This window comes from Protopterus annectens, chromosome 9.part0 (assembly GCF_019279795.1).
Source record: "Protopterus annectens isolate FY-2018-M chromosome 9.part0, PAN1.0, whole genome shotgun sequence".
Classification (NCBI taxonomy): domain Eukaryota; kingdom Metazoa; phylum Chordata; order Ceratodontiformes; family Protopteridae; genus Protopterus; species Protopterus annectens.
In genome coordinates, this window is record NC_056743.1 from 290,357,196 (window position 1) to 290,378,797 (window position 21,602).

Consider the following 21,602-nt stretch of genomic DNA (forward strand, 5'->3'; position numbering starts at 1 on the left):
CAACTGATTCCATGCTTAATATGTTGTTATTAATGTGGTAATTAGTGGGGATGCCATTTTCCCCAAAGGAGATGATGCATTTCTTGGCATTCAGTTTGAGGCCATGCTTCTTGCACCAGTCATTAGTTTGGGTAAGGCCCTCTTGGAGGATGTTCACATCAGTAGGGAAATTTAAGACAGCACCCTGCTTGCAGTCATCTGCAGACTTGGTCAGCCAAAGACCACTGGTTTTGGGTTGCACCTCAGAAAAGTATATCCTAAACAGTAGAGGCCCCAAGACTGATCCTTGTGGTACACCACTCATTACGGGTGCACTACTAGAGGGAGCTTCCCCTATTTTGACTGAGTGGGTTCTATCAGTGAGCCAGTTAGCTATCCATCTGGTAACATACTGGTTGATGCCTACCTCATAGAGTTTATCTATTATGCCCGAGTGGGTAGTAGTGTCAAAGGCTTTGGCTAGGTCAAGGTAGCGGTGTGCACCGTCTTCCCCTCACTTAGCTTTAGTGACTGTTTTGAAGAAGTTGACCAAGTTTAACAGGCATGCTCTCCCTTTGACAAAACCAAACTGTGTGGGGTGATGTGTTTGGAGGCTGCCAATGTCCTTGTTTATAAGGTCCATGATAATGCATTCCATGGCCTTGCAGATAGGCAGATTGGCCTATAATTGCCTGGGTCAGTGGACACTCAACCTTTGTGTAGAGGGATGACAGTGGCTGTTCTCCATTTAGCTGGTATGAAGCCACTGCTCAGGATGTTCTTCATTCCACATTGCTGCAGTCCTAACACTTGGGTAGTCCGCTGTCCCAGTCGGCCCGAATACCAAAGTATGGCTGGCGTCGGGGTCAAGGCGCATTAGGTCTGGCGGGCAGGGCGTCAGGGTACAAATGCGCGGGACGTCATATCCTCAGTCTTTTGCCGCATGGTCCGATGCAGAAGCAGTTTTGCGAGTGCAGGTTGGCGTTCTGAAATTTTCTGAAGTCGGAGTTTCAGACCGAATCAAAGTTGGCTAAGTACCCCGGGAATATTTTGGTTTTTCTTGCCTCAGTATTTAACCGGATGTCAGAAAAAGTGAATAACTGTATTTCTTGTGGGAAACAGATACCTCATAGGGATTACCATACCTTGTGTATACCTTGTTTAGGGCCTGAGCATGGCGTTGTTGGATGTCGCTCTTGTGCTAGATTTAACTAAGAGAAGATTAGACTGTGCCAGGTTAGTTTTGGGAAGCGTTGTAATTATAAAATGCCATCGGATACTCCGGCGCCGCTTCATCCAAAAAGCGCAAGGACAAAGCAGCAAAGCCTAGGTTGGAAGAACCGTCAGTCCCGGACGTCGGTTCTTTAGAAGGCTCAGTGGAGCCGGTGGTTCTGCCTGAAGTTTCTTTGGAGTCTCAGGAGAGACTTTACTGTTACAAGATGTGTCCTCTCAGGAGGTAGGCCAGGCTGAAGGGGCTTCTCAGGTGGCTGTTCTCCCTCTCTTCCTAAGGTGGTTAGGCCTCCCTTCTGTTTCCAAGGCTTCTTTGAGAGGCAGGCCAGGTTTAGCTTCAGTGGGGGTCTCTCCTAGTTCTTCAGGATCTTTGCCTAAGAAACATATGCTTAAAATGGCAGAAGATTTGATTACTATGATTAGAGGTTCTATGCCCTCCTGATAAGAGGCCTAGGGTGGAACCTGAGCTTGAGAGTTTTGAGCAGTGTTCGAGGCTTCTGAGTCTTGACTGAAGACTTGCAGGAGTATCCTCCTTATTCTGATTCTGATGTGGATGATTCTACTCCTTTGGCTTCTCCTCCTGAGGATTTTTCTTTTTCAGAGACTCTTCATTCCATGAGGGAGCATTTTAAATGGGAAGGTCAAGATTTCTCTGATTCCAGGAAGAGGCTTAGGGAATTTTGTTTTACCCCAGCATAGGCCTTTAGCTATACCTCCTGTTCTGGATGTGGTGGAAGATGTTTTTGCAGAGGCTTCCCTGAACCCTGATTCTTTGCCTCCTGCCCCAGTTAAACCAGACAGGTATTATAGGGTGCCTGAGGCTCATAAGTATCTTTTTAAGAGTCCTAGGGCAGACCCAGAAACTGTTTCTCAGGGGCCTAAAGGTGTTAAGGCTTCTGTTGTTAAAAATCATGTTCCTCCTGATAAAGAGGCAAGGGCTTTGGATAGATGGGGAAAGAAGGTGTATACTTCTTCCACTTTAGCCATGAGGGCTTTGAATTGCCAGTTCCACATGTTAAAATATCAAAATTATCTCCTTTCACAATTGAAGTCTAAGGTAGATGCTCTGGCGGAAGGTATTGAGTGTAAAGAGTTGCAGGATTTAGTTCATGTGTCTGAACAGGTGGGTAAGCATTCCTTGCAATGTGGTTTTGATGCTGTGCAGGCCTCTTGAGGGTGGCTGCCACTGGTTCTGTTCTTCGTAGGCACGCCTGGCTGAGGGATCAGAATTTAGCTGAGCATGTTAAGACAAGGATTTTGGATGCTCCATTACAGTCTGACGTGTTGTTTGGTTCGCCTGTGGAAGCAGTTTTAAAGAAAATGGAGGACAAGGCTAAGTCTATGCAGACTGTTAAAGATTTTTTACAGGTTCAGCCTCTGAAGTTTAGTAGAAATTGGCCTACTAAGGGGTGGACATATCCTGCTTATGATTCCCAGTCTAGGGGTAGGTCTAGACGTGGTAGGGGCAGAGCTCAAGGTTCTTTTAGGCCTAGAACGGGGAGTTCAACTGCTCAGTCTTCTGGTGAGGGCAGGGGTCAGTCCTTTCGTAAACAGACCCAATGACCTGCCTTTTCAGCTGCCAGTGCTTTCTCGTCTGGCAGCACCTTTGGGAGGAAGGGCTGGCACTTTTCAAGAAAAATTGGAGTTTAATTACCCAAGACAGATGGGTATTGGATATCATTCACCACGGTTACAGGTTTTATTTCCATACCTTGCCTCCTTTCAAAGGCATGCCAGACATTCCTCCGCTACAAAGAAAAGAGGCTCACAAGCAAATTTCTCTGTTACTCCAAATAGGGGCCATTCAACCGGTTCCTGTGCCAGAAAGGGGCTAGAGGGGCCTAGTTTTATTCTCGCCTGTTCCTAGTACCAAGAAGGGAACGGTGGAGACCAATTTTGGATTTATCTATCCTCAACACTTATCTGGACATTCCCAAGTTCAAAATGTTGACGTTACAACAGCTTTTACCTCTGCTGGGCAAAGATCACTGGATGGTAACTTTAGATCTCAAGGAGGCTTACCTTCATGTACCTATCAGACTAAGTTGCAGGAAGTATCTGCGTTTTTCGCTAAGAATTCCCATTATCAGTTCTCTGCATTGCCCTTTGGCTTATCTACTAGAGTATTCACAAAGGTTCTGGCTCCAGTGATAGCTTACTTCAGGCTAAAAGGAATACAAATCTATCCTTACTTGGACGACTGCCTGATTCTGGCTCAAGAAAAGGAAGACCTTTACAGCATTTGGAATATGTGATAGCAGTGCTAAGATGCCTGGGGTATTCTGTGAACGAAATAAAGTCCAGTCTAGTACCCTCTCAAGACATGTGCTTTCTGGGTGTGAGACTGAATACAGCAACAGATGGCCTTTTAACCCCGGACAAACAAAAGAATCTTTCCCTTTACTTCCATCAACTATCTCTTCAGTCTGGGCTGACTGCAAGGACAGTCCTTCAAGCCTTAGGGTTCATGGCATCTTGTATTCTGGTGCTTCCCAATGCCAAACTGCATATGAGGAAGCTGCAATGGTATCTCAAAATGTATGGACACAGCACTGCCAGGATTTGGACACTGTCTTTCAAATAATACCTTGCATTCAAAAGGAATTTTTGTGGTGGGCTCAGGAATGTCACCTAAACAAGGGACTCTCTGTGACCCGGCCAGAGGCGAGTCAGATTCTAACGACAGATGCCTCAGACATAGCTTGGAGCTCATCTGAATGGAAAGTGGGTACAAGACAAGTGGCCTGCCAGACTACAGCATCTACATATCAACATGAAGGAGATGTTAGCAGTCCAGTTTGCATTAATGGCTTTCAAGGAGTTACTTCTTCCACAACAGGTGCTGATTCTAACAGACAACACAACTGTCATGTGGTACATCAACAAACAAGGGGAACACATTCTTACCCTCTATGCAGGCAAGCAATGATTTTATGGGAGACTGCGCTCAGCTTGCAACTAACTCTTCAGGCAAGGTTTCTGCGAGCACAGAACTCCTTAGCAGATGTGTTAAGCAGGCAAATCATGGATCCCCACGGTGGAAACTGGATCTTCATGTATTTCGAAATTGACAGTGTCATGGGAACTCCAGACATAGATCTGTTCGCGTCTCCACTAAACCACCAGCTGCCAAAGTTTTGCACGAAAAGGTTTCATCACACAGCTTGGAAGGTGGATGCTCTTTCTTTCAGTTGGAAAAATCTTCATGTGTATGCCTTTCCACCTCTGCCTCTTCTTCCAAAGGTACTCCTAAAGGTCAGACAAGACAAGCCAAGGATGATTTTAATAGCTCCAGATTGGCCTCGGCAACACTGGTACCCTTTACTGAGGAGTCTGGTAAGGAAGCCTCCATGGCCTTTACCTTTGATTCCACACCTATTGTCTCAGAGGGACGGTCATCTACTCAATGTCAAGCTTCACTCTCTTCATCTAACAGCCTGGCATATTCTGTTTTGAAACATAGCAGGTCTCAACTTCCTCAACAAGTTTTGAATGTGGTTATGGAAGCCAGAAGACCTAGTACAAGGAAAGTGTACGCAGAAAAATGGAAGAGATTTTTATTTTGGAGTGCAGCAAAGAATTTGGAGGTTTCTGAGCCTAATTTGAGTGTGGCTCTTCAATATCTTACTGAGTTATTGGACAAAGGTTTGTCTTTCTCTTCCATAAAGATTCATGCTGCAGCAATTTCAGCTCACTATGATTGTGACCCACCATTGTTTTCTCATCCTTTGTTCAAGCAATTTCTTAGAGGGCAAAGAATATAAGACCCCCACAGAGCTCCTACTCCGGCTTGGGATCTCAATTTTGTGTTGGAGAAACTTACTCTACAACCTTTTGAGCCTCGGCTACTGCTGAATTGAAATACTTGTCATGGAAGACTGCTTTTGTTGGCCATTACTTCTGCAAGAAGGGTTTCTGAATTGCAGGCCCTTATGGCGGTTGAGCCTTGTTTGATTTTCCATAAGGATAGGGTATCATTACGTACTAATCCTTCCTTTATGCCTAAGGTGGTTTCTAGTGTGGCTTTAAACCAAACTATTCATTTGCCTACTTTTTATGCAGATCCCCACAATAAGGGGCAAAAGATTTTGCACACTTTAGATGTACACAGGCAGTTGCGTTATTATTTAAGCAGGACTAAGGATTTTAGGCAGTCTCAGCAGTTGTTTGTTTCTTTTGCTTTGAGTTCTCAGGGCAAGCCTGTGTCAAAACAAACTATTTCTAAGTGGATTGGGTTTTGCATTGCATTTTGTTATTCCCATCATGGCAAGGAGATTCCAGCTGGGATTAGGCCTCATTCCACTAGGGCTACTGCCACTTCAACAGCATTTCTAAGGGGGTGGCAACTAAGGATATTTTGGAGGCAGCTACTTGGAGTTCAGTGCATACTTTCTCTAAGCATTACCACCTTCCTCTCTACTCTAAATCTAGGGCTGGTTTTGCCACGGCTATTTTGCAGGGCATGTTGACAGCTCCTACTTCTTTATGATTTGCCAGCCTCCCTTACCTCTGCTTTGGGATTCTACCCAAGTGTTAGGACTGCAGCAATGTGGAATGAAGAACATAGTACAGTTTTGTACCTACCATAAATGTAGATGTTCGAAGATCCACATTGCTGCAGTCCAATTCTCCCTCCTTCCCTCTGTGTTTAGGGGTGGTTGTGTGGGTGGGGTTATACTTTGTAAATATGTATATATTGTATATATATTTGGAGCAGGAGTGTTTGGAGTTTTTGGTTTTGGCCTTATCTTTTAGGGTCTTCTGACATCTGGGGCAAGAAAAGACTGAGGATATGACGTCGGTCATGCGCATTTGTACCCTGACGTCCTGACGTCAGACTAATGCGCCTTGACCGACATCAGCCATATACTTTGGTATTCGGGCCGACTGGGACAGCGGACTACCCAAGTGTTAGGACTGCAGCAATGTGGATCTTCGAACATCTACATTTATGGTAGGTACAAAACTGTACTTTTTGGTTGAATAGGGTGCCTAATGGTACTGACAGCTCATGCCTGAGTTCATGTAGGACACAGCCAGGGATGTTGTCAGGTCCCATGGAGGTTGTAGCTTTTGCCTATGAGAGGGCATTAAAGACTTGCTGCCTGGTAATGAGGGGAGGGGGGCAGGTGCTGAGGATGTCCTGGTTTACAGATGGGAAGGACAGGGGGGGGTGAAGTTTTCACTGAACCTGTCTGCCAGCAGATTGGCTGTACAACTGTGTATGTGGTGTTCCTGACCACCATTTCAGAGCAGATTTGGGTGTTATCTTTGAGATTGCAGACATATGTGAAGAAAGCCTTGTGATTGCCTTTAGTAGGTGTGGCCAATTTGGACTCGAAGTTAGCCTTAGAGGATTTCGCCAGTGACTTATTTGCTTGTTCAGATAAAGGAGAGATTGCTTCCAACCTGGCATCTGCTCCTTCTTGGTCCTGGATAGCAATTTTTTCCTTTTATTATAGAGTTTGTTTATTGCTCCTGTCTACCAGACAGGTTTACACTTCCTTGAGGAAGATTATTTGGCCCTGTCAGGTATTGCTGAGTTCATGCAGCTATGTAGGCGCTCATATAGATTTTTGGTGTAGGCTTGGACATTAGTGCTAGTTCCAACTGAAGGGACAGTGGCTATGAAGCTGCTTATACCTGGTCTCAGGAGAGTGTAGTCAGTTTTGGAAAAGTTTTTTTGTTTGACCCTGGCAAAGGGTGGGTCAGGGGAGATGGTGACTTCAAAAGTGATTGCTATATGGCCGGATCTTACCAAGGAGGATGACACTGTAGGGGAGCAACAGTGGCTGCTCATGTTGGTTAGTACCAGGTCCAGGATATTTTTACCTCTTGTAGGGGTATCAACCAGCTGATCCAATGCATTGGAACTGATGAAGTTGAGGATTCTCTGGCTGTTTGTGTTTGGGCCTGAATAGGTCTTCCGCTCTATGGTTAGGTAGTTAAAGCCACCCAGGATCAGGGTAGAAGGTTGAATCTTGATGGATTCAAGTAAGTCCAGATAGGTGGAGTGGGCATCCTGAGTCATGGTTGGGGGTCTGTGGCTAGCTATGATTTGAATAGGTGTTTTGTCAACAGTTAACTGCACTTGGAGTGTCTCCTGTGTGTCATACTGTTTGATCAGCTTGGGGGTGTCTGTGTCTTTGATAAATATTGAAATTCCACCTCCTTTGGCATTGTAGCCCTCCATTTGGGGTCTGAAAGTATGGTAGGATGAGTAACCTGGTAAAGCAGGGGTGCTCTCCACAACTTTGAAACAGGTTTCATTGACTGCACAAATGTCAATATCCTCCAGGATAAGAAATGCTTGCAATTAGTGCATTTTCATGCTAGGACTCCTAGCTTTTAGCAGCATGACCTTTAAATTTCATTTAGAAGAATTTTTCATGTTATTAATTTTGCCCTCATGACTTTGTCTAAAAAAGGTAATATGCAGAGGCAATAGCCTTTGCCAGAAGCCTGAAGCCCAGAAGAGACAGATGAAGGCCATCTCTGTCAAAGCATCGTGGTCTGTCAATCATGTTCTCCCAGGCTGTCAAGTACCGGATCCTCTAGGAATCACACCAGAAACTAAGTCACTTGTTAAAGTCAATCATTTTCTGTTTGTATTGAGGCATCATTATTGGTGACAGTAGGATGCTGCTTAAGGCTAGGGTCATACCTGCCTGGAACACATATTCAGCGAGCTCAATCATGTCCCTCTTCATATAGTCCAGAGAGGTATGTCTCAAGTCATTCACACCTACATGGGCCATGTCAGAGTCATAACAGAACCTGTTGTTAAGAGACTTGAGTGCATGAGTGAAATGGCAGATTTTAGCACCTGACAAGCAACTTACCGTGACTTTCTCCTTGTCTAGACTGGTGAGGGGCACATCAGTGTATCACACGATAGAGTCTCCTATGACTAGTATGTTGAGTTTGTGGCTGGGCCTTAGAGGCTGTGAGACACAGGCATGTATACTATATGTGGTGCTTGGTGCATGCGTTTCTTTGTTTAGGTATGTTTTTGTTCAGAACCTCTGTATATGTAGGAGTGTATTGTACAGGTATGGGTAGTGGTAAATGTGTGATGTTTGCAGTGTTTGTGAAGACAACCTTCTCAGTGCCAGATGTACTGACTTGTGACTGAGATAGCAAGGATTCTGGGTTCTTAATGTAATTGCATCTCTCATATATTGTGTTCCTAGGTGGTAGTAGTAGAGTGTTGTCTTTGTACATGAGGCAATTGCTACACTGTTTCAGGATGCCCATCTCAACCAGACTAGCAGGAGAAACCATAAAAAAGTGTCCATCCATGGTTGTCAGAATCTGTCGAAGAGAGGTCAGGGATAGTAGAGTGGGTACTATCTGAGGAGAGTAGCTGTAAGTGTGTGTAGGGCTGGATAAAATAAATACAATAGCTGCGTGGGAGGGCCTCACTTACATATGAGTGCTGATAAGGGAAAATGTAGCTGAGATAACTCACAAAGGGTTAAAACAGTGCAGCAGTGGTCCACAATGTGCAAAGAAGAGCAGACCCTCACACTCTCTGGGTTTAAATACCATAAAAATTAAAGTAAAATAGAAACACTGGAATTGACAAATCAACCCTTGTCCCTGAGCTCTTAGCTAAACACCTTATGCCAGACCAGTTTCAACAAGTTCACTTACTCCCACTAAGTGCAGGCAGGCCCCAGCCAACACAAGATGGCATAGCAGGAAACACAGGAATCACACAAACAGATCTGGATATACCAAAACCTGTAGCCAGACTATGCAAAAGATAATTAAACTCTGCTTAGGTTGATTTAACACCAGAGAACAGATACACACTTAAGTATAACAGTAGCAAACATGAGCAAACTGATTTAAACAAATTTGCCAATTAAGCAATAAAAAAGCTCAAAACTGAGCCCTTTTCCAGAAACTTTCAATCAGAAGAGTTCTAATTGCACACTCCTGCCACTAGGGTACAAGGAATCCTCTCCAACAAAAGATCTGGTTTAGTCCTCAAGTTATACAAACAGAGCTAGATTCAACAAGTCTGAATCTACTCTATGCTACAGCAAAGTGCACCAATTACAAATAAAACAGATAAAATAAGCAAGCACAATAAGCCTTCAACCAGCAATTCCCAGCGCAGAAGGGCAGACTCTAACCCCTCCCACAAGAGTGTAGACCACAAACCTTCCTAATGTAAAACAACTGGCCTGAATCCAAGTGCTTAAACAGAAAGGCTTAGAATAACAGTTACAATTTAATCAGGCTACTAACAAGCAGTAATAAATGCAGCAGAATACATGCAATTGAATACTTTTAAGAACAAACAACAAAAGAAAAATAAAGTAATAAAGTAGGAAGAAACAAATACAGTAAAAGCATTTTTAGGTTAAGTGGGAAGGGAAGAAACAAGATAATTCAAGGTTGAAAAGCTAAGGGGGTGGGCCTTCCCAAATGATCTCTCTGTACTCAGTAGAATGAGCTGATGAGATGGGACTGGGAGGAGTGTCCAAAATTAAATTTATAGTAGGGGCAGGCAACTCAAAAGCCACCAAAATTAAGAATAAACAAGAATTGGGTGGGCGGGAGGCATAAAAATGCAGCCAGGGATCGGCAGTATTCAGAGCAAGTAGGCCATCCACTTCAGCTCAATAGAGATATTTCTAAATAAATGAGCAATGCTGTTTCTCAGCTCCTCTCTCTAATTAAATGATGTTAATCACTGTTTGCAAAGGAATTCTTTGCTACATTTTGTAACTGACCCTAACCAAGAACTCTTAAAACTCCAATAGAACAGAAAATTGAAAACAAATGTAATACTAGAATAAGATACAAAATAGAAGTGATCAAACCTTAAATGAAAAGCTTCAATTCAAAATAAAATGCAGCCAGAGATAAGCAATATTCAGAGCAATCAGGACAAACAAACAGTTCTGTGTATGGTTCTGCAAGTCAAGAGTTTTGTGTTTTTCTCTTTGATTACAGCAGCAGTTTGCTGAATGCCAGGCATATTTAGATCATTTACTATGCTCCTGATCATATGTTTGTATCTTTTGGATTTTATTTTGGAAAGCCTATCACATTGTATATTATTATAATATTGCTTATTTTAATATTTTCACCCATTTTCTGCCCCTCATGTCATTTACACAGTGCTTACATATAAAAATTGAACTTAAATAATGACTGATTAGAGTGGAATGAATTGGATTGAATTGGATTAGACTGGATTGAATCTGCTGATTGATCAACTGACTGAAAAAAAAAATCAGTCATACAGGTTTCTAACTGCTCTTAACATACTTTACTTGTATATAGTTTTTACCATGTTTTCCTTCATTTTTCTTTTGATGACCAAAAGCAATGATACCCTTTATCAGCTTTTGGAAATTTTGTGTAAGGCTTATTTTAAAGAAATGTAATGCATTTAATACAGATATTTTTCAAAATCTGTGATGTATTATGATGGTTACTGATTTTATTAATCATTGTTGATAGATTTTAGAAAATTTCTGTTGATATAACTGCAGGAGTTTGTGTGTCTTCTTTGAATGCCATTGAGCTAATATATTTTAATAAGATATATGGCTAAGAAAATAAATAATATCCTTGTTATATACGCATAAATCCATCCTTCAACTTTTGTGTTGTCTAAATATTTTCCCAATATTTTAAAGGAAGTACTTTTCCTTTCTTAATGCAGATTACTATTGCAACTCTTTTTTTCTTTTAATTTGTAATTTATACCTTACATAATATCCACTTTTAAAGTATGAATTTCAATTTATCTTTTGTTTCATTTTGTGAGATAGTTTTTGCTAATAGACATTACTTATCGATCTATCTATCTATCTATAATCTATGGACCCATTTACCTCAACCACTGATCCCAGTCTTTCATTTCTTTCTCTACTGACCCTTTTATTCTTTCATTACAATATGCTTCTGTATTCCTCTTGATAGCTTTGTCCTCCCTCTTAATTGAAAACATCTGTAATATATGGGTTTGTTTGAGTTAAAAAATAATGGTGCAACGTGTTGCTAGCTGGTGGACTTTATTCCTTCAGTTTTGGCATTCTGCGGGAAACCAGACAACTTGATCACCAAGAAAAGGTGAAAACAATTTTGCTAGACAGTTTATTATATTACACCCTCCTTTTGCAGAGACAGAATTTTCCCAAGTGCAGTGTGACACATATCTTGAAATCTTGTACATAAAACAGTACTAAACAAACATTTTTGTTTCATGAATTACATTATACTGTGTTTAGGCGATGACAAATAAGACAAATGTTTGCATTTTAATAGAAACTTAAAAATAATGTTTTTAATGAAATAAAAGTGTCACAAATTATCACTTTAGCAAACTATACTTTTTCAAACAGTTGACATAAGGGGAAGCAGTCACCTTAGTGGAATTTACAGATGAAGGTTGTTTTGGTACCTCAGTATCTGGTGATAATATGTGTCATAACAGTAAATCTTATATTTTATTTTCTCTGCATCTAAAAACCTCAGTGGACTCTGTGACTTACAAATGTCATGGATATTTTCTCTTACTGTCCTCCCCCTTCCCATCTCTCAAAAACTTCTCACTCATTTTGAGAAAATACTTTCTATTTCTTTTCAATTCTTTATTATCTAGTTTTTGCCACAAATTATTTGAACAGTCATGCCCCGAAACAATAATTGATTCAGGTTAATTATGTTGTCAACCCTTCTGACCTCTCAGCCTTCCCCTTTGCTACAAATTTAAAAGTGGTACTGGTGTCTTCCATAGGATAATCTGATTGTTTCTGTTTCATGATGGTATTCATAACAATGTACACCAAATTCCTGTTTGATCATGACGAAAGGTTCACAATAGTTAAGGCATTGTACATGATCATATTGTCATGCCTAACTGTTGAGCCATAATATTCCATAGGGACAGAAAACATGTGAATGACCTTCCAACAGATTTTAAAAGATTTGTGTATGGCCTAACCCAGTGAGGTAATCCATGGATCTCTGACTGCATGCAACCGGATGGTGTGACACTTGTTGGAGCATTGTTTCCTCCTTCCCTGCTACAATACTATTCTGCATGGTACAACAATCATTCTCTCACAACCTCACTTTTTCTGCCTTCTCACAGTGATAATGACAATGTGTCCGCAATGGAAGCTCACACCACCAGATCCCTTCATTACCATTATATGATAATCATCTTAGCTTTGTGGTCATGCATGATGAATGGCAGTCCATTATGAATTTTAATGAGATATGCTAGCACAATACAAAGCTATAGGGCACAGATAATTAATAAGCTATGTATATGATGCATCTCAAAAGATAGTTAATAAGGTACACATATGACAAATCCCTTATTAATGATATTTTCAGTGCTGTGCTGTTTGTTTAAAGTGCAACATAGTGATGGGAATGTCTATATCATGGGAAAATAATATAGACGTAGTGTATACTATGCACCCTTGTACATCATTTGCAGACACAGACATCACTTTGTACAGTTGCATTTAATAACACAATCCTTGTCTATGAATTGTGTTGAAAATTACTGGTGTACTAAACACATTGAGCACAATGTGTATACTCATCTGCCCAGTACATTTATGTATCGCATGACCTGCCCAAGTCTTACTTGATCTTTATCCAAACAATAGCTCTTATCATGTCAAAGGTTGGGGCTGAAATAACATTGGAGCATGTCAGGTGCTGCAGCTGATTAGTTGTGTGAACCAATGAGTACCACTGAACTACTGACTAAGGAAGATGTTGGTTCTGATAAAAGAGGGCAAAAGCACTTAACCAACTTTAATACTAAAGCTCTGAAATACTTTTTGGAGATGTGTTATTTCACCCCCAACCTTTGATGTAACATGAGGCATGCTTTGGTTATTTATGATTTCTGGGCTGTATGGTTTCAGTGCCTCATAGTTTTACTTTGCTTACCTGAACTTTATCTTTGGAGGTAACAGTGAAGATGATAGATGAATTTTGCAGAATTTCTGACTTGACTGTTTCTGTCTCAATCTCAGTGTTACCAGGGCATTATTCTCAGGAGTCAACAATGAAGCAGGCACAGACATTTTACAGAATTTGTGACTTGACTGTTTCTGTCTCAATCTCAGTGTTACCAGGGCATTATTCTCAGGAGTCAACAATGAAGCAGGCACAGACATTTTGCAGAATTTCTGACTTGACTGTTTCTGTCTCAATCTCAGTGTTACCAGGGCATTATTCTCAGGAGTCAACAATGAAGCAGGCACAGACATTTTACAGAATTTGTGACTTGACTGTTTCTGTCTCAATCTCAGTGTTACCATGGCATTACTCTCAGGAGTCAACAATGAAGCAGACACAGGAATTTTACAGAATTTGCAAATTTACTTTTTCTTTACACACAATTTTACCTGGATTTTTTCTCTGTGGTCAGTAGTGAGGCAACCTCATGGATTTTAGTTTTCTGCTTACAATCCATCAAAGACTAAGAAGGTGAAAGTACAGAAAAGTACTTCTGTATTCCAGAAAAACAAGACAATAGTCTCTCATGTTGGTTTCTGGCTTCTTTGTTATATTCTTCTCTTTTCTAATTCTTATTTCAGATTCACGCTTAAACTGTGCAGAACTTGGAGTAGCTATAACATATTGGAACTCTCACTTCTCTAAGAAGCTACTGATTTTTGCACTTCTGCATTGTGAACAGCTGTCTAGCATAATCGTCTTGCCATCCATTGCAGAAATGACCTTTCTGTGCATCAATAAAACCTTCATGTGCAGCATCAACCTGTTTAATAATTTCAGGAAACTTCCTGTAGTAGTCAAAACATAACGTATCCTCCAGATGAATGGGCCAAAATACTGCTCTGTCATCTATCCAGAGACTCAGTAAAATATTGTTTGGACCCTGTGGATGCTGATGTATGCAGCTATCAGAGTATGAAACAGAAAATAGGTCTTGCTAAGTCTAGCTTTAGCTTAGACACTCTCACTTAAGTTTCACAATTGGATATTTGATATGGAGTGACATGACTGATTTAATACATATTGAAAACGTATGGCTCAAACCTCAAGAAAATATTATATATACAATTCTATAACTCTTGGCTGTAGATAAGGTAAAGACCTCAGTCTAGCAACTTCAGAAAATAAGTATCCCAGAGTGACCCTATAGCTCTTGTTAACTGAAATTGCAAATTCTAAATCATTCTTGCATGTATCAAGAGCTAATAATTGTACTTCTTTTCTGCAAACAAAAAGAAGGCATTGCCATCTTAGCTAGTTAGTTTCAAATGTTCTGCAAAAGGTCGTATAGCAAAACACTGTTGAGTTGCTGACAGAAATAATGTACCTATAAAAACTGTTACTGCTAGCTGACAAGCTGTACCTTAAGGCTTGTCCGTAGAATGTGATAATACCTGTCTTTTAATTGCTAGTATTTCTGAGTGTGAATTTTGTTTGCTACTGTATTATTATGAAAGTTGTTAGCTGTATTATTGTGGTAGATGGGAAAGAGGTGCAAGGATTGTTGGACTCCAGGAACAAGGATTACATAAGATAGTTCACAATATGTTTGTAAGCATAAAACAGCTAGAAGCTAGAAGAGCGAAATAATATGTGTACGTCAACACAAAAGGGAGTGCCCAGTTACACATGTAAAAATGCAAATACTTTTTGGCTAGATGATACATTCAGTAGCTCTAATGCCTAACTTGACACATGATGTAATGATTGGTCAAGACTTCTTCCTGATCAAGCACCTATGAAAGATATGGAGGAAAGTTCATTAGGACTTATTGCTTGAAATATATTGTCCAAGTCATTAAAAAATGTAGGAGGACTAAAATACACACAAAGAGCTAAGATTTGGTTCTTGGATGAAGAATTAAATAAATCTGACATTGAGTCTAGCCAGAAGAACTCCAGATGTTAAACTAATAAAAGAGGTCAGTGTTGAGACTGTCAAGGAAGGACTCATGATTACTAATTCACCAAAATAAGTAGATGCACAAACTGAAGATTGGAGGAAAAGGTAAAGCGGGACTTTTAAAAACTTTTAAGCTTCTTTCTGCTCCAAAAACAGTGATCCATTCAGAAACAGAAGTAGGACTTTAAAGAAGTAAGATAATTACTTAAATAGGAAAGGGAAATTACCAATAACTTTGGAAGAAAACTGCTTTCATAATTTACCATTTATAAGAGGATGAACACGAATAAGGGTCTGTACCTGTATTTACAGAAGCAGTCACAGCCTCCACTCTAAGCAGAACTAGAGACACTATAGCAAGAGTAGGTAGGGAAACAAAAAAAGAAAGCAAACCCACTTCAAACACTTACTTTGAATTATAAATATATATATATATATATATATATATATATATGAATTATAAATATATATATATATATATATATATATATATATATGTATATATATATATATATATGCACATACATATATATTTTTTTCTACTTATATATAAATACGTATATAGATATACCTTCTCCACATGATAACCAAAGAGAGTACAGAAATCAAGCCAATTATTAATTCCAAGGAATTTTAGAACACTTTTGACAAAGTTGTAAGATCTGCACATTTGGGACATCACGAGTGGATGAGACAAAAATAAAATTATAACTGGATTTTGCTTATGCTTTGAAGGGCATAAAATAAATTTTGTGCTGGTTGCCCAGAATATTAAAGAATTCTGCCCAGTGCAGGGAGTAAAACCTCTTTGATACTGCTGCTCTCATGGAAGTACACTGAAACAGCAGTAGACATTTTAGGTCTTCTTGTAAAATTAACTAAGGATCATCTTTATATCCAAGTAATCATTGATTACATCTACCAGAAACAACAACCAAGCCAAACAGCAACCAAGAAAAAACAGCAGTTTTCTGTTGAATGTCACCAAGCACGATAGATTCCACCACAGTTAAGAACAAAGTGCAAAACACAATTTATTAACGCAATTCCAAAATTAAGGCGTTTTCGTCCTATAGCTGGACAAAAAAAAAGAAAAGAAAAAGGAAAATAAAAATATAGGTACCAGCTTGAATTATAAAAAGGGTACATTTAAATGTGGGAAATGTGGCCAATGTAAATATATAGCAAATAAGGAGAATATATATGTAGAGAGTAGGGGTAAATTGATTAGGGGTAATGGGCTATACAATTGTGATACTAAAGGAGTAGTGTATTTGGCCACCTGTGTCAAATGTGGGTCATTTTACATAGGTAAAACGGAGAGAACTTTCAAAAGAAGAATATATGAGCATACCTATGACATAATAAAAATGAAGGAGACTAATGGATTGTATAGACACAGGAAGATGTGTGAAGATAGTATTTTTCAGTTTTTTGTAATTGAACATATAAAGAATAACATCAGAGGGGCGCCATGGGAAGACACCATAGGTTTTAGAGAATTATGGTGGCAGATCACATTGCAAGCAAATAAACCCCCAGGTTTGAATGAATATATTTCAATTTTACCTCTACTGAAACTAAAGGCAGCTAAAATATAATCCTGAGTGCAATAAATTATATGGTCAATAGATGGTGCTATTTGATGGAAATACATGCTTTTGGATTGGAAGTTTTATGAATGTTAACATTTTTATAAACATGTATATATAAAATATATCTAGCCCCTGCAAATATGAATGGAATTGATTTTAAAGTGATGAATAGACATAATTTAAAGTTTTTTAGAGAAATGTGATGTATTTATGTGATTAAATGAAATGTATTTTAATATTAATGAGCTTTTTTAAAAAAGTAAGCTGATTTGTTTATTTGAATTAATTGGTATTTTTTGATTGGAAAATGAAAAAGGAAGGAAGTATATAATGGAAGTTAATAAATAATGGAAGGGATTATCTGATGAAGTCCAGCTATAGGACGAAAATGCCTTGATTTTGGAATTGCGTTAATAAATTGTGTTTTGCACTTTGTTCTTAACTGTGGTGGAATCTATCGTGCTTGGTGACATTCAACAGAAAACTGCTGTTTTTTCTTCATTGATTACATCTGCTTCGCATTTATACTACTGTTACTTTCATGCAGTTGCTATTCCTATCTGCATATTTCCAGGCATTAACGTCAGAGCACTGAAGACTCTAGCATGTATATATTCAGTTTATATCTAACTTATTCCTGTCTTACTTCAAAATTATTCGATTTGTATATATTTCCATGTGTCATATGTCTTGCTAGGTTCTGTGTACCCTTGTATATTGGTTCATAGGTTCATAGGTGTGTACTAGGCTAATGGCCCTGGGGCCTTTACAAGCCTAGACCATATGATTACCTGGTATTGTGCCACATGTTCTAAATTTCCTTGTACATTAGTGTGTACATTGCCTATTGTATTATATGCTATTTGTTTATTTACTGGATAGTCCAAATGGGCAGAAAGCTACCCCTCTACAGCTATGGCCTGAGGAGAAAAGCTCCAGAAAAATTCCTATATTACATAAAGAACATAGTAAACTCAAATATGCAAGTAATAAACAAATATACAAAATTTAAACAGAAGTATCATTAATTAGAAGCAGCATCATGTAATGAAACTTTCTTTCTAGGGAGAATAACTACAGAAAATATGTTATATAAAAACACAGTAAACAGAGATATACAAGTAATTGACAGAGGTATACAAGTAATCAACAGATATACAACATTTAAGCAGAATATCAGTTATCAGCAGCAGTATGTAAAGAGCTATGAAACATTTGAAAATGAAGTTGGTAAAATGAGGAAAATGGAGGACTACTTTCAAGAGGTGAAAAAGAATAACTAGAAGGAAGAAGGAGAGGTAGAGGATGAGGTGGGCATTTTGAATTAATAAGTTAGGGGGTAATGCTTAGAAAGTAGTAAGAGTCAGGGAATTTATCATGCAAGAGTTGTACATGCTCAGAGCCAGGTATCTTTTTAGGAGTTGTTTTGTTTGTGCCTTAAAAGAGTTTGTATTTACTGTGTTTCTTAGAGTGAGTGGAAGGGAGTTCCAAATTTTGGCCAGGAAAGAGGAATACAATGAATCACCAGTTGAGTTGTTAACCTTTGCAGTAGTTAATAACATTTTCTATGGATCTTAGCTGTCTACCTCGGTAATAGAATTGGAGGATATTTTACAAAACTAGGGCACTTGTCCAGATATATCTAAATTGGGTCCTATAGTGATGTTTGGTGGCATATTTTACCATCTTATTATAGCACCGTTCCAAGAGTGAGAGTTGAGAGGATTGTAGGTTAAACAAGATGGGAGCAGCGTAAAGTGGTGTAAGGATGAAAATAAATTGGGCAGCATTTTTTCTGGCATTATCTTTTAAGTATAACTTGACTGTATCGAGTGAACCTAGCTTTAGTGGTTTTTACTGCTTGTTTTATGTAATGATCATATCTAAACTTTCATCAATAGTGACTACTATAAGCTTAGTTTGACTTACTAGCACTGTTTTGAAATTGTTTTTGTTGTCATTTGAATGCTTTGGAGAAAATAGGATCGCTTTTTTTTTTTTTTTTTTTTTTTTTTAGGGTTAAAGGAGCAGCTGTGTATCAGACAGCCAGGCCTCTATGGTAGAGAAAGTTTCTTGGATGAGTTGCTTTAATGTAGCTGTACATTTAGCAGAACCAGTGATTGTTGAATCATGTGTACTCTTGGATAGTGGCTTATTTGAAGTTAAGTGGAGATCATTAATGAATATATTGAACAAGAGGGTACCTAAAATGGATCCTTGAGGGACACCCACTGTAATGGGAAGGAAAGAGGAGATATTATTTTACCATTTTACTGACTGTTGCCTATTTGAGAGGCAGCTGGAGAACCAAGATAGTGAAGTTTCAAGTATTCCTAGGCACGCAAAGATTTTAAAGCAATTTATGATGGGGTACTATGTCAGAAGCTTGAGTAAATCTTGGAAAAGTGTTAAGGCTAAGTTCCCAGAGTTTCTATATTGGTTAACAGCTGTTATAAAACTAAGGCTTGTATGTGCGTATTATGAAATGTATGGAAAAAGTAATGTGTAGGGGAAATAAGGCAGTTGTCAGTAAGAAAGATGAGGAGTTGAGACTGGATACACATCTCCAGCATCTTTGAAAGTGGCGACAGTATGGCTATAGGCTGACGTCTGACATCTCAATTTAAGTAGATACCAAAAGACATTCTTTAGGTATAAAGAGAAAATGTATTCTCATAAAATAGGCCCACAATACCTTAAAGTGCTATTTGTTGGACAGAGGCATAGCTGGTTTAATCACCTCTCCGTGCCAGTCTCAAGAGCTAAAACAAAAAAAACTTCTTTAAAACTGCTCCCAGCTCCCAGTCAATGCCTCCCCCCCCCCACACACCCATACCTCTCAAGCTCTTAGTGCAAGAAATCTGGACAAAGCTTACCATAATGAGGGTACAATGGCCCAAAAATAGGGAAGGCTTTTAAATATTGCTTTCATAATCTTAGAAAGTTGCTACAATAACAGGATTTGTGACAGCATGCATTTTATGAAGGATGTGGACAATGAACCTCAAATGCATGTTATTATTTAGTAACTTCAATCTTCAGTGATTTACCAGAAAACCAAAGAAGGAAAGTACAGAGTTTCTGGGCCTGAGGCTGGGAGGAATGCTTCAGACTTGCCATGACAACTAATAGAGGCAATTACATCTATACCTTTACCGTGCTCATTACCTTCTGTGTGAGTTCGATTCCTGACATCTAGGTTTGGAGTGCATTCTGAAGAAGAATCTCTAGTGAGCTACATGTGAGGATGAAGGCAATCTATAAATTGTTCCTGAAACTAGGCAAAGGGATGGGAGCATTTGCCTTGAAAAGAGAAAGTAATGAAATTATCTCTGCATGTACAGTAAAGAGTATTAAACTGAAAAGACTGGGCAGCTTTTCAGAAAACTCTTTTGTATTCAGTATAAGGGAATACTGAAATGGTATTTAATGAAAAGAGTTCACAATCTAATGAACTTCAGAAATAATATGTGCACACCAATTTAAATCATCTGCCAATGTTAATAATTTGTTATTTCCTGCAATGCTGGAAAGCAGAGTAATATAGGTTCCATCCCACTGGTTGAGTGTGTGTGTTTGATTGACAGCTATTTAGTCGAACAGTTACGATAGTCTAAACAGCTGGTTGACAGATATCTAATATTGAACAATTCCTGTGCTCGGGGATTATGCCCTTGTGTAATCTCGGAGTTAGTATATGTAATTAGTTGGGAGTATGGCAGCTGGAGAGGGGACTGTCCCCATGCAAAAACATTTTTTTTTTTGTTTTTGCATGTGCTGATTCTCTTCATAAGCACATATATAACTGCTTGTTTATGTATGCAGTTTTGATACAATGGCATCAGTATTTCGCAGGTTGATGATGGGTACATTTGATGTGTATGAATGCACTATATATATATATATATATATATATATATATATATATATATATATATATACACACACACACACACACACACACACACACACACATGGATTCACTATGCAATCTCGAAATACTGAAATATCCAATTTCAGTATTTTGAGATGGAATAGTCGAATACCCACAAACCCGAACACATAAAACCATGAATATCACAATCGCGACCATACATACATGCACACACACACACACACACACACACACACACACACACACACACACACACCTACCCTACCTATAAGCAGGGGGGCAAGCCCCCCAGCACCCCCCCACACCCCCTTACTTAAATATACTAAGTCCGAGGTCACACTAAACACACAAATACACACAAAAAAAACCACCACACACACTAACATCCCTATCCAATACCCTTAAACAAAGACCACTTACCTAAAACCCCAGATAAATCCACAAACCGCACCTCACATCACGAATGCGACACCACGATAGCAGATTCGGCATTTCCGTATTTGGCATACTGCAGTTTCGTGTAACTGCACTTTCGTGCATTCCATCTCGACATACTGAAATTCGGCATTTCAGTACGTCGAGATTCTTTAGGGTTTCCATATATCTGTGTATATATATATATATATATATATATATATATATATATATATATATATAGATATGGATCTAGGACAGTTGATCGAAAGACCAACTGTCCGAATCCAACCTTACCGAACACCGTTTACCGAAACTGCTTTCACCGTAAAAGCAGTTTCGGAAAACGAAATGTAAAACACACACATACACAAAAAAAAAAAAACACATACACCATGTTTATGCAGGGGGGCCTTGACCGCCTGCACCCCCCACACCCCCCTACTTTTATATTCTCACTCCGAGATCACACTACAGTGGGGGAAAGGGAATAGTCCCTTATCCCCACTGTAGTCCGATCTCGCCTACTACCACTTCCCCCTAATTCCCTGTACTTTTACGAAAGTTTCGCGAA

General features: G+C 39.2%; 1 protein-coding gene across 2 annotated transcripts in view; it reads left to right on the forward strand.

Moving 5' to 3' along the window:
- The window catches only part of OTOG (otogelin), a 2,079,396-nt gene that overhangs the window by 1,339,669 nt on the left and 718,125 nt on the right, over positions 1 to 21,602 (forward strand). The window lies entirely within an intron of this gene.